Here is a 12254-nt window from a genome sequence, read left to right on the forward strand (position 1 = left end):
AAAACACAAATTTTTTTGAGGTTTTTGTGGTATTCGGATTATTTTTCGGATTGTTCAGCGCTTTTTTTCGTTTATACTTTTTATAATCTTAACATTTAATAAATTCAATGACAATAATGTTTTCCGAGTTTGTGAGATTAGTTTTAGTTTGTGGTTTTCCAAAACCTCTAAAACCACGAAAATCTTACCTTTAATAAATAAGCCTCTATGTCACAGAAAGGGATTCTAAAGTATTTTCTGGAAAGATTGTTTATTACTAATGGTTGGATTTCACCTCATTATTCTTAAAAGCGTTTGTCTGGATGCACAGTTGTGTTAAGAATAATAGCAGGCCGACATCACTAGCCTGATAAATCACGGTTTTTGGTAGAAACTATATTTCTACATGGCAAATAATTTACTAGTAGGAGTAGTAGAGTAATAGAAAACCAACAGACCCAACAGTCATGGCTGCTGATTCTGTGTAATTGAATCATTAATTGAGGCTTGTTCCAAATAATAGCAGTATGGAGTTCAATTAGGTCACTAATTCTGTGAAAATATTGAAGTAGCCTATATTTTTCACACGGAAAATTGTTAGGGCCACAGTTAATACATAGATTAAATACATACCATTTACATGGTAGAGCCTGGTGATCAGCTGGCAATATGTGGGGCATTTAATTGTCTTCAACTTTTTTTTAAATAAAAAATATTCTATAAATAAATTTTCTCTTTATGGTGTTAATGGTATACGGTGGTCCACTAGTCTGTTCTAGTGGCTTCACAATGTAAACTGTCTTTTACATGGAATGAACTAATTTATGCATATTGTATAGGGAAAAAAAGCCTGAGCAGATCCACAACCCCCATCACCAAACTGAGCTATCAAAGAAAAGAAACTTTGAGGGAGGCATGCATAACATTGTATTTTTTCTCCTCTTCTTGTCATGCAATGAAGATATTTAACTATGTAGATATTTTAAAAATCAAGGGGGGTGGTGGAAGCACTCTTAAGGCTAATAAATTTTTTTTATAAAAAGGGAAGTGCGACTTACAATGCACTTCCCTGGGCCCCTGTCTCATAAGTAACTCTGCATAATAGCATTACCTGTACACAATGTACAGATTGAAACCAATGCACAACACACATTGTGTACAGGTAATGCTATTATGCAGAGAAGTATCTTTTTATATTGTGACCTGAGTTAAGTAAGTTAGGGACCGCCATATGGGGTTTACCTTGACGTGGTATGGTGGCTTTTCAACTTTATGATCATAACTTTGTAACTAAAAACCCCTGTTTTGTAAACATATGCATTTGCATTTATATTGAATAGCTTATGAGACAGGGGCCCAGGGAAGTGCATTGTAAGTAGCACTTCCATTATACTTAAATATATTTTTTATTAGCCTTAAGAGTGCTTCCACCACCCCCCCCCCTAGATTTTTGTATGTAGATATTTTATTTGATTTTCACAATAAACAATAAAAGCCAATATGCCATCAAATAGAATGCAGAATAAGATGTGCTGAAATTAGTACAATGATGTATTTTTCAAAATGTATAACTTACAATGAAGTAATATATAAAAGATATTAAAGAAACTAACAAGAACTAACTAAAACGAACTAAGCCAGTGGATGCAAAGACAATAAGAAAGAAAGAAAGAAAGTTCTAGTACTGAGTCGCAGATCTCAAAGTAAGGAGACCATATAAGTCTAAATGACTCTTTGGAATTATTTCTTTTTGTTTTTACTAATAAAGCTTCCCGCCAACTAAGCTGGTTCATGTACGAAATTTTGTCTGACAATGAGGGGGGCTCTTTTTGTAGCTAAAAATTAAATAAAGCCTTCCTGGAGCAATCTATTTCAATGTGTTCAGAATCCAAAAGTCTAATCTGATCATGTATGTGTAGCCCCTTCGTTTGATCACTTTCACAATCCAGCCTCTCGTGTAATCACATCAAACCTGACGACGAAAATGATTATTTAGTGCAATGCGGGTTCATCATTCTGTTCCAGGGATATTTGTGTCAAGAGAAACTTGCCTCAAGCAGTTCAATGACTGGCAGGATAAGCAGTAGTCTACAGGAAAAGTTATCTACTCCCTTGAGAACATAAAACATTAAGGGGTATATAGAAGTTATAGATCACTACAGTGAAATTCTGCCACTCTCCATTCTTTTCTATTGGATTTTAAAAGGCGTATTTATCAAAGGATGAACTTTCACTTTCACCCATTGATAAATACTCTTTTAAAAATCTCATAGAAATGAAGGGAGAGTGGCAGAATTCTGTAGAGAACTGTGGTGATCTATAACTTCACTCTTTGATAAATATACCCCTAAGAGATAATTATACTGCTGGTTTACTGAAAATAAGTTGCTATTTCCATGTTTAAAAGAGAATTTCTCCCTCTAACTGGGGGCCTTTGCTCCTTACAGCTATGCAGAATAATATGCCTTACTGTTTATTCTGCTAGATTAGGATGCACCATGCTCTGGGCTTGTGGAAGAGACAAGAATACAAGAAATTAAGGCCAATGCCAGAAGGGGCCTGTGCCGGCATTAGCCTCTTCTCCTGTCTGCACCCAGAACTGTTGTGTTGGCTTGGGTGCAGGCACACGCATCTGGTTTTGGTACGAGAATGCAAAGTCTTACATTTCTTCACCTAAATCAGCTGCATGGGAGGCAGTCGATGTGGTTTCAGCTTCTCCATCAGCTGAACTATTCCAGTAAAAAAAAATGCCCTGTGTGCCATCAGACTAATCCTATTACAGAAGTATGATATGCAATAGGAAGCTACCAACAATAACACATTTTCAAAAAATAAGCCATGCAATTAACTTCTTAACCACAAGATGGCAGTCCTTTCACTATAAACCTGCAATCTCAAATCTCTGCCAATGAACTTTAAAGCTTTTAGAGAACCATATTGTAGAACAGGGGTGTCCAAACTTTTGGCTCGCCGGGCCACATTGGAAAAATAAAAATTGTCTGGGGCCACACGTGAAATACACAAACACGTTTGATTTGTAAAAGTAAAGGAAATACACAGAAAAGAACTACAATGCCAGTTGGATAACCAGATGGAACTATACACTGGAATATGGGACACCTGGATATTAAATAGACTTATTATTATATTATTATTACTAACTGGGCAATGGGCAGAGTCCCCCCTCATCCTATTTCCAAGCATTTCAAACTGGGCCGCATTCATATGCATCCTGGGCCGCATGTGGCCCTCGGGCCGCAGTTTGGACACCCCTGTTGTAGAAAGTATAATGATGATAGTGATGGATATGTGAAATAGAAGTCTCTGGGCAGGTGAAAAATGGACAGGTTCATAGTAAGACACAACCATCTTGTATTTTTTTACATCAGAGTTGAAGTAACTGGTGACTTTATTTTACATACATGCTCTTGTCTCCCCCATTCTGAAAAAAACCCTCTCTTGATCCCTCCAATCTTGACAACCTCTGACCTATCTCTCTGCTACCTCTAAACTACTTGAGCGCCTAGTCTACAACCGACTAACCTCATTCCTCTCTGACAATAACCTGCTGGACCCTTTACAATCTGGTTTTAAGCCACAACACTCCACTGAAACTGCCCTGACTCGACTAACTAATGACCTTTTAACCACTAAAGCCCACAATCATTTCTCACTACTAATACTGCTTGATCTCTCAACTGCATTAGACACTGTAGATCACCCTCTCCTCCTCCAGTCCCTCCATTCGCTTGGCCTTCGTGACACAGCCCTGTCCTGGTTCTCTTCTTACATCACCAATCGTTCCTTTACTGTCTCCTACAACGGAGTAGCATCTTCTCCCCTACCTCTACCTCTACCTGGATGTCGCAACGCTACCTTAAATTAAACCTCTCTAAAACTGAAATTGTTCTCTTTCCTCCAACTAACACCAGTAACATCCCAAAAGTATCCATCATAGCTAACAATTCCACTATCACCCCCTCTCCCCAGGCCCAGTGCTTTGGAGTTATCCTAGATTCTGCCCTGTCATTCACTCCTCATATCCAGTCACTTATTATATCATGTCACTTCCACCTAAGGAACATATCCAAAATACAATAATTTATCACCCAAGATGCTGCCAAAATTTTCATTTACTCTTTTGTCATAATTGGCCTTCCCCTCCAGAGACTGTCACCTCTCCAGTCCATAATGAACACTGCTGCCAGGCTCATACACCTCAGCAACCGCTCCTCCTCTGCCTCACCATTCTGTCAATCCCTGCACTGGCTTCCACTACCTCTCAGAATTCAATTTAAATTAATGACCCTGACATTCAAGGCACTTCATAACTCTGCCCCACCCTATATCTCTGAACTCATCTCTATATGCTCACCTAACCACTTACTATGCTCCTCTACTGACATGCTACCAACTGCTTACTATGCTCCTCTACTGACCTGCTACCAATCGCTTACTACGCTCCTCTACTGACCTGCTACTCAACTCTTCTCTCATTACCTCCTCACATGCTCGCATTCAAGACTTTGCAAGGGCTGCACCCCTCCTCTGGAACTCTCTCACACGGTCTGTCCAACTTTCTCCCAACCTTTCTGCTTTCAAGAAATCTCTTAAAACGCACTTCTTTAGAGAAGCCTACCCTCACTCTGCTTAACAAACGGAACACCACATACAATACCACATTTCTCACCCACTTAATTCGATCTTGCCTACTCCCACACCTTGTGTATTACTCCCTTCCCTTTAGAGTATATGCTCTTTCTGCATTGGGCCTTCCTCGCCTTTTGTACCGGTATTGACTTTTCACCAGCGTTGCCAATCACAGGGACATCGCCACTTCACTAACAGGCGCGGGACCGTCACTAGCATTCATTCGCACTCTATCACCAGGCGACTTTTCTCTCTGGCGAACAATCGTTACTCCGCAAATTCACTAAAGTGCGGATTTTACTGAACGTTACCTTTTCACAAGAGTTGACTTCGCCATCTCAGATCACTTACATCATATCCTGTGTGCCGAAAATGCATTAAAGTGGCGACTTTTCCTTTTTTGAAGCAGGATTGGCTGCAAAAGCCCTGACTTTTTTTGGGTAACCAGTTTTCGCCAGACATTTTATAACATATGGAACATTCATTTTACAGTGAGCTCATGTGTAGGGCATTATATTAACTCTCTTGTCTTTATTAAGGTTCCCTGGACATGTGTAATAAAAAGTGGTAACTTCAAGCACTTGCACCAACATTTATAATAAATACCTCCATACAACTTACAAGCCATATGCAAATTGACTATCACTAGCGAATTTTCACTGGGCACAAACAAATTCTAGCGCATGTTCACTATGAAACGGTCGCACTGCTGAAGTAAGGCTAGTAAAAAGTCGCCAGCATTCGGCTTCCAGGGCACAACTTTGCATATTAGTGAATTAGCGTAGTGGTAGAGAATTTGCGCCTGGCTAAATGGTGCAATGTGTGGGAAGTGGTCGCTGGTGACCTTTTAGTGAATATACCTCTTAGAATCAAGGTCAGATGAGTAATCTTGACCAGAAGATCCAAGGCCTGACTGTCTGGCTGTGACAATAAATAATGTCTATCCTAATATGGCACCCTGCCTAGCCCTGATGCTTTATATATACAGATAATGTGGAGGTTCAAATACCAGTGGAGTGGTCACTTCTATGCATTTTTGGCACCTCATTCTAACAGCAGTAGGCAAGATCTGACTTGGCAAACACTGAACAATGAGATAGTAGTGTTGATAGTAATGCTAGCCACTGAAACTTTTATTGCAGAGCTATAACTGTCCAACTGACTTTAACAGCCTTAGACCCACCTAGTCATTTATGCAGGCCTGCTGTCATTCATTACGCAGGTTATAAATGCTGAATCTAGGTGAAAATTATTCATTGGGGTCTATATATTGGGCCTAACATCTTTTTTTTCTGATCAGATACAGGAGTCTACTTGTCTGAACTAGTTTTCTGCTTTTATTTTACAGAAAATGGCTCGTGACAGGGTCAACTGGTCATTTTGTTATAGAGATTCTGGATAACGGTAGATACATATTCTGATGGAATCTATAGTTGTCCGATTTGATATTTTAGAAAAGAAGCCTTGCCATCTAGTAATACAGCCTTTTAATAATAATAATAATAATGTGCAGAGGCGTTAAAAGAAAACATTTTCTAGCTGAGATGTATTTGGCTGCAATGTGCATGTGCAATAATTTCAGTGGTGAAAAGAATTCCAAGAAATAATCAGATTTCATCTGTTTTCTTAGTGATATGATTTACTTAAAGCACTTTTATTAGAATGTCCATGTAAACAAACATGACAGATATAACCACATCAGCAAATAACCCTGCCAAGCATTCTTCGTTTTTCTGTTTTTTTTATGAGGTCTAAGACAGCTTTTATTAATATACTAGAGAGGGCTCTATTTATACAATTGGGTAAACTAGCCAAGCAAAGTGAGAGCTTGCCTGACACATAATTAGTAGACTCCATGCTAAGAAGGAGAAGGAGGGAGGTTATGTTGAATTGTGCCACCCCTAAATTCTGGAAAAGTGAATATTATGAAATAACAAATATTTTGGACTGCATATAAAAACTGATCCAGTGCTGGAAACCCAGTGCACCCACTTTATACCATAAACCTATACCTAACCTAAAGCCCACCTGCTGCGAGTTGGCCCAGAAAGGCAATAGAGATGGTAATTTGTATGAAATAAATTCTTGTGAAATGTATATTCACATCCATGAATACATGTACTAATCAGCCCTGTAGCATAAAAGTGTAAGCAAGGGCTTGTAAACGAAACCCACCGAATTGTATTGAATTATACTGGCAGAATCAAAGCAAAGTAGAAGGTGAATGTGCAGGCAGTGTGGAATGTGCTCAGACTGTTATGAATGACTCTCCTTGGGCCAAACAGACATACAGGACCATTCATAGAACCATTCGATTTTTACTCTTAATTTATATGTGCAAATAATTTATTAGCCAGCTGAAAATCAAGTTACATGAGGAATACTGACCAGATGATCCAAGGCCTGTCTGTCTGTCTGGCTGCTACAATAAATTATGTCTATCCTCATTTGGTACCCTGCCTAGCTCTGATTAATGTTTATATGTAGGATATCTTTATATTTTCTCCTAAGGATATTTTTTTAATATGTCGCTGGCCCAAGAAAGAGGGCTTAAAAAATTGTAATATTACAACTTCAAATGTAGGGGCCCTGGACTGGTACAGTAAGCTATGTGCAATAACATCCCAGTATCCAGAGCACACCACAAACCAGCACTTAGAGGAACCCATTCTGAAATCCAGTGGCAGCCATTTAACCCACCTTAATTCAGCAATCCTGTTCTCATATCTGAATATGAAGATTTTCACACATCTGTTAAGGCACGCTAAACTGGACCATTTGTCCAAAGTTTATGTGGCACAGACTGACCCCACTGCAAGTTTTCTTGTTGGCTACAGGTAAGAATTATATTACATGGGCTATGGCACAAAACCCCTCCAAATACCCCACTGTGTGTGTGTGTGTGTATGTATGTATGTATGTATGTGTATATATATATATATATATACTGTACAGTGTATATATATATCTATATATATATATCTATATCTAGATAGATAGATAGATAGATAGATAGATAGATAGATAGATAGATTTTTCTACATTTTTTATTTTGCACAGCCTATCTCTTTACCCAGTTTTTATTTTCACACTGAACTATTCCTTTAAATGTATTTAAAGGAATAGTTCCGTGATCTGCTTAGGATCTGCTTAGGAAGTAGAACAGCACTTACAGATTCAGCCACCCATTCTGTACTATGTGATATGCATAGGAATGTAAAAGAGAATGTTGCTTACATGCTTGAGCAAGTACTGAATCATGAAAACCACACACAGTGCAGATCATCTCATTGAAGAATATTACTTATATTTATTACTGCCAAAAAAAAATGCTCGACTGCCTTGCATCAGATTTCTGCCTTATGTTTGGCAGAAAAGCAATATTTACATGAAGAAACACGTACCAGGATCACTACTAAGTGTTGTTAAACAAATCAGCTAACAAATGGTCAGTTTTACAAAATTTGGCAGGTAATGAAAGATCAAAGACTGAACACATTTCTGGTATTTGTAGGGCCGTGTTGTTTGTGTTATAACAGCCAATGCCAATGAAGGTGAAATTACCCTTTAAGCTGCTAGACTAGGTTCTCCTAAGAGACCTATCTTAAAAAGATTTGTATTTTTTTTAAATCTTATATTGTTACAAATGTATCTAAGTGCAGGTGCTCAGTTTTCTGTGCTCTCTTCCAAAAAGTCTATTATATATTTTTTTTTAACTTGTAAGGTGGGCCCTGGCACCAATGTTTTTTTTTAAAAAATATTCTTTCGGGCCCCAATTTTTTTTTAACTTGTAAGGGGGGGCCGTGGTGCCAATGTTTTTTTTTTAACTTATAGGGGGGCCCTGGTCACCAATTATTTTTTATAACTTGAAGGGGGCCCTGACCACCAATTTCTTAAAAAACTTTTAAGGGGGGCCCTGGCACCACAGTAATAAGAGGGCCCTGACCATCAATAGCTTTTTATAACTTGTGTGTGTGTATGGGGGGGGGGTTACCTTTTTTAACACTGATGTCTGTATGGTCTTTTAACTGTTGTGTGGAGTGGGCGGGATCTGGGGTGGGGCTTGGGGGCTGGGGTGGGCGGGACACAGGGGTCCCCGATAATTTTGTTGTATGGGGCCCTGTGATTTCTAATAGTGGCCCTGACTATGTGTGATATTTGCACTGGAAGTCTACTCTTCTATTCTGACTTTTGAGAAAAATCTTTCACACTGATTCAATGGCAAATGAGTTCTTACATAGGGTCAGACTAGAGTGAATGGTGTCCTACAGTCCTAACCTGAAACATTGTTTTGATGCAAAGTAGATTAACCAAGAGTATGATAAACACAAGGCTTCATTTTTCGCAGTGAAAAAAAAAACTTAGATTACTCTCTTTTTGCCTTTGCAACTGGACTCTTTTGAGACACTGCCAGTACTTTCCCAGCTACATTTGGAACAAACAATACCATTCCAGATCAAATGTTACCAAGGCCCCGTGCTGCCTGCCAAAGCTTTTCACATCCAATATTGAATTTTGTTTAAAAATGTAACAATACCCGCTTATTGCAAAAATGCAAGCTAGCAGTTTAGCAACTAGGTGTGAAAAAAGGTGATAAATGAAAGTGAACGCTATGTGCTCTGGTGATGTGTCTAAATGCCCCACAGAACACTCAGCACAAAATCAATTTTATATTAATTCATGGTTGCTGTTAGTTCAGCATATACTGTATGTGCACTCGTTTATATAGGGAAATTAAACCAAAATAAATGTATGAGGTTGACTTGTCCTGCAAAAGACAAAGTCACAAAAACACTTTCTCAACAGGGGTGGTGGCAGATCCCCCAAGTGAAAAAAAACAACGCTCAAAACCCTTTCCCAACCAGCAGCCAGTTCCTATTCTCTAAAATAGGAAACATACTGCTCTATAAAGCACTGAAGTGCCTTTAGGCAGGATCATATTTATAGGCACCCAAGGCTTATGTCTAGGGCAATAGCTTTAAGGGGGTGGCCCTTAGATGCCCATATAATGAATTACATTTTTTAAGAAAAAAATGAATCCCCAAATCCACTGCCAGAGACTTGCAATCTAAATCCAGCAGCAGAGCTGGGGGTAAGTGGTACATGCACACTGTAGAGTTGCAGCAGTGGAAGTAAAGTAACACACAGTCTATGCACGGTTGCAAGATGGGGATGGGGTGCACTTTGGTCTAGTGCCTAGGCCTAGGGTAACATCGGTCCTAAATAAAGCAATGCCTTTAAAGAGGTTGTTCACCTTTACATAACGTTTAAGTATGATGTAGCGAGGGATATTCTGAGACAATATGCAATTAGTTTTCATTTTTTTTATTATTTGCGGTTTTTGAGCTATTTAGCTTTTTATTCAGCAGCTCTCCAGTTTGCAGTTTTATTATTCTGGTTGCTAGGGTCCAAATGACCATAACAACCATGCATTGATTTGAATAATGACTGAAATATGCATAGGAAAGGGCCTGAAAAGAAAGAGGAGCAATACAAAGTAGCAATAACAATACATTTGTAGCCTTACAGATCATTTGTTTTTTAGGTGGGGTCAGTGCCCCCCATTTAAAAGCTGGAAAGAGTTTTAAGAAGAAGGCAAATAATTTAAAAACTATAAAAAAATAAATAATGAAGACCAATTTAAAAGTTGCTTAGAATTGGCCATTCTTTAGCATACTAAAAGTTAAAGGCAAACTATACCCTCAAAATTAATACTTAAGCAACATATAGTTTATATCAAATTAAGTAGCATATTAAAGAATCTTTTAAACTGGAATATATATTTAAGTAAATATTGCCCTTTTACATCTCTTGCCTTGAGCCACCATTTTGTGATGGTCTGTGTGCTGCCTCAGAGATCACCTGACCAGAAATACTACAACTCTAACTGTAACAGGAAGAAGCGTGGAAGCAAAAGACAGAACTTTGTCTGTTAATTGACATATGTGACCTAACATGTATGGTTTGTTTGTGTGCACCGTGAATCATACGATCCCAGGGGGCTGTCCTTATATTTTCAGGGTTTTACAAATAAGCTGTTTTTTTTTTATAGAGACCTACATTTTTTGAGGGGTATAGTTTCCCTTTAACTTAAAAGATGAACCAACCCTTTAAGTGAGCATAACTGTAGCACTGTTATGACAGTATAAAGCCAGAAGGGGGTTAACCCTTGGTAAAAACGGTTATATAACGTTACAAGCACATTCCAAAAGCATCATATGTCTTAATATTACGTTTTTACATAATAAAAAAAAGTACAATCACGCGTCCCATTTTCCATCTAAATGGAGAGAAAACAGGTGATCAAGGAGCTATTTCAACATAAAAAACTGAAATATGCCAAAAAGTTCACGCAGCAGGACAGATATAAACAGTGGTGCAAATACTGAGCATGGATTCATTTGGACTAAATTGACTAAATAATGTGAATACTTTTGTATTCAGGGACATGATAAAACCCTGTTTTACTTTCAATCAATATTAGACCTACTGCTTCTGTCTTTTCATCCAGGATATGTTGAAACCCAGGAATTTTTAAGTAAAAACATTAAGATTATTTGAAGCTTGTCATATGACTTCAAGTGAAAGCACTTGACCATAAACCATATTTAGTTCTTATATAAAAATTCTTTGAAAGCTATTGCCTAAATCTTATATATATATATGTGATGAGCAGTAGATGTATTAGGCAATAGAATTTGCTCAATCAGATCAACAGGATGAAAATGTGAAAGTGCACATTTTCTGCATACATAATATATACTGTACATAAATTCACTGCACTGCACTGCTCATCCATAGGATGCTTTACTAACAGTCACTGTGTATCAGAAATACTGTCTTCTAACTGTTTTACAAAAGAGCACTAAACACTCTGTTACACAACAAAGGTTAAAAGATCAAGTTAAGGTGGCCATACACGGAGAGATCCGCTCTTTTGGCGATGTCCCCAAACTAGTGGATCTCTCTCCAATATGCCCACCTTGAGGTGGGCCCAACGGTCGGATCCTAACGAATGGCAATGGGTGGTCGGATCGCGGGACCACATCAACGAACAGATGCGGCTGCAGGATTTTTTTCAATCAAATTGTAAATAAAGCATTTGTTTTGCCTACAGGTTCCATAAATAGTTAACAAATGGTACCAGAAAGGATTTTATCCATGCTTTATAGTTCTACATTAAAAACGACAACTGGGCTTTTCTATGCTTATTGCCTACCTCAATACTACCCAATTAAAGGCAGTTATATTTTATGGTACCTGTATATACAGTAGATCACCTCTGAGGGGTCTATAGTCTCCTTATAGTAACAACACTGGGTTTACATTACTTGCATCTTAAGTATATTGATTATATAAGAATATAATATGATATTCTAGGAAATATAGGTTGTGCAACTAGAGTCCAGCAAGCTGACTGTGCCCTTCTAATAGTCCCAGCATCCCATAGTTTTCATAGCCTTCTTGTTATCACATCAAAATGTTTTTGAATTAGTGCACATGATGTTTAAAAATTCCTGCTTAATGTTATGGTATTGCAACGATGAGAGCTCTAAAGGTTGAAAGTCATTCTGTAACCACATGAAAAATGATTAGATAAAAAGAGTTATAAATATCATGCTGTG

The sequence above is a fragment of the Xenopus laevis genome, chromosome 2S (genome assembly GCF_017654675.1).
Source record: "Xenopus laevis strain J_2021 chromosome 2S, Xenopus_laevis_v10.1, whole genome shotgun sequence".
NCBI classification, from domain to species: domain Eukaryota; kingdom Metazoa; phylum Chordata; class Amphibia; order Anura; family Pipidae; genus Xenopus; species Xenopus laevis.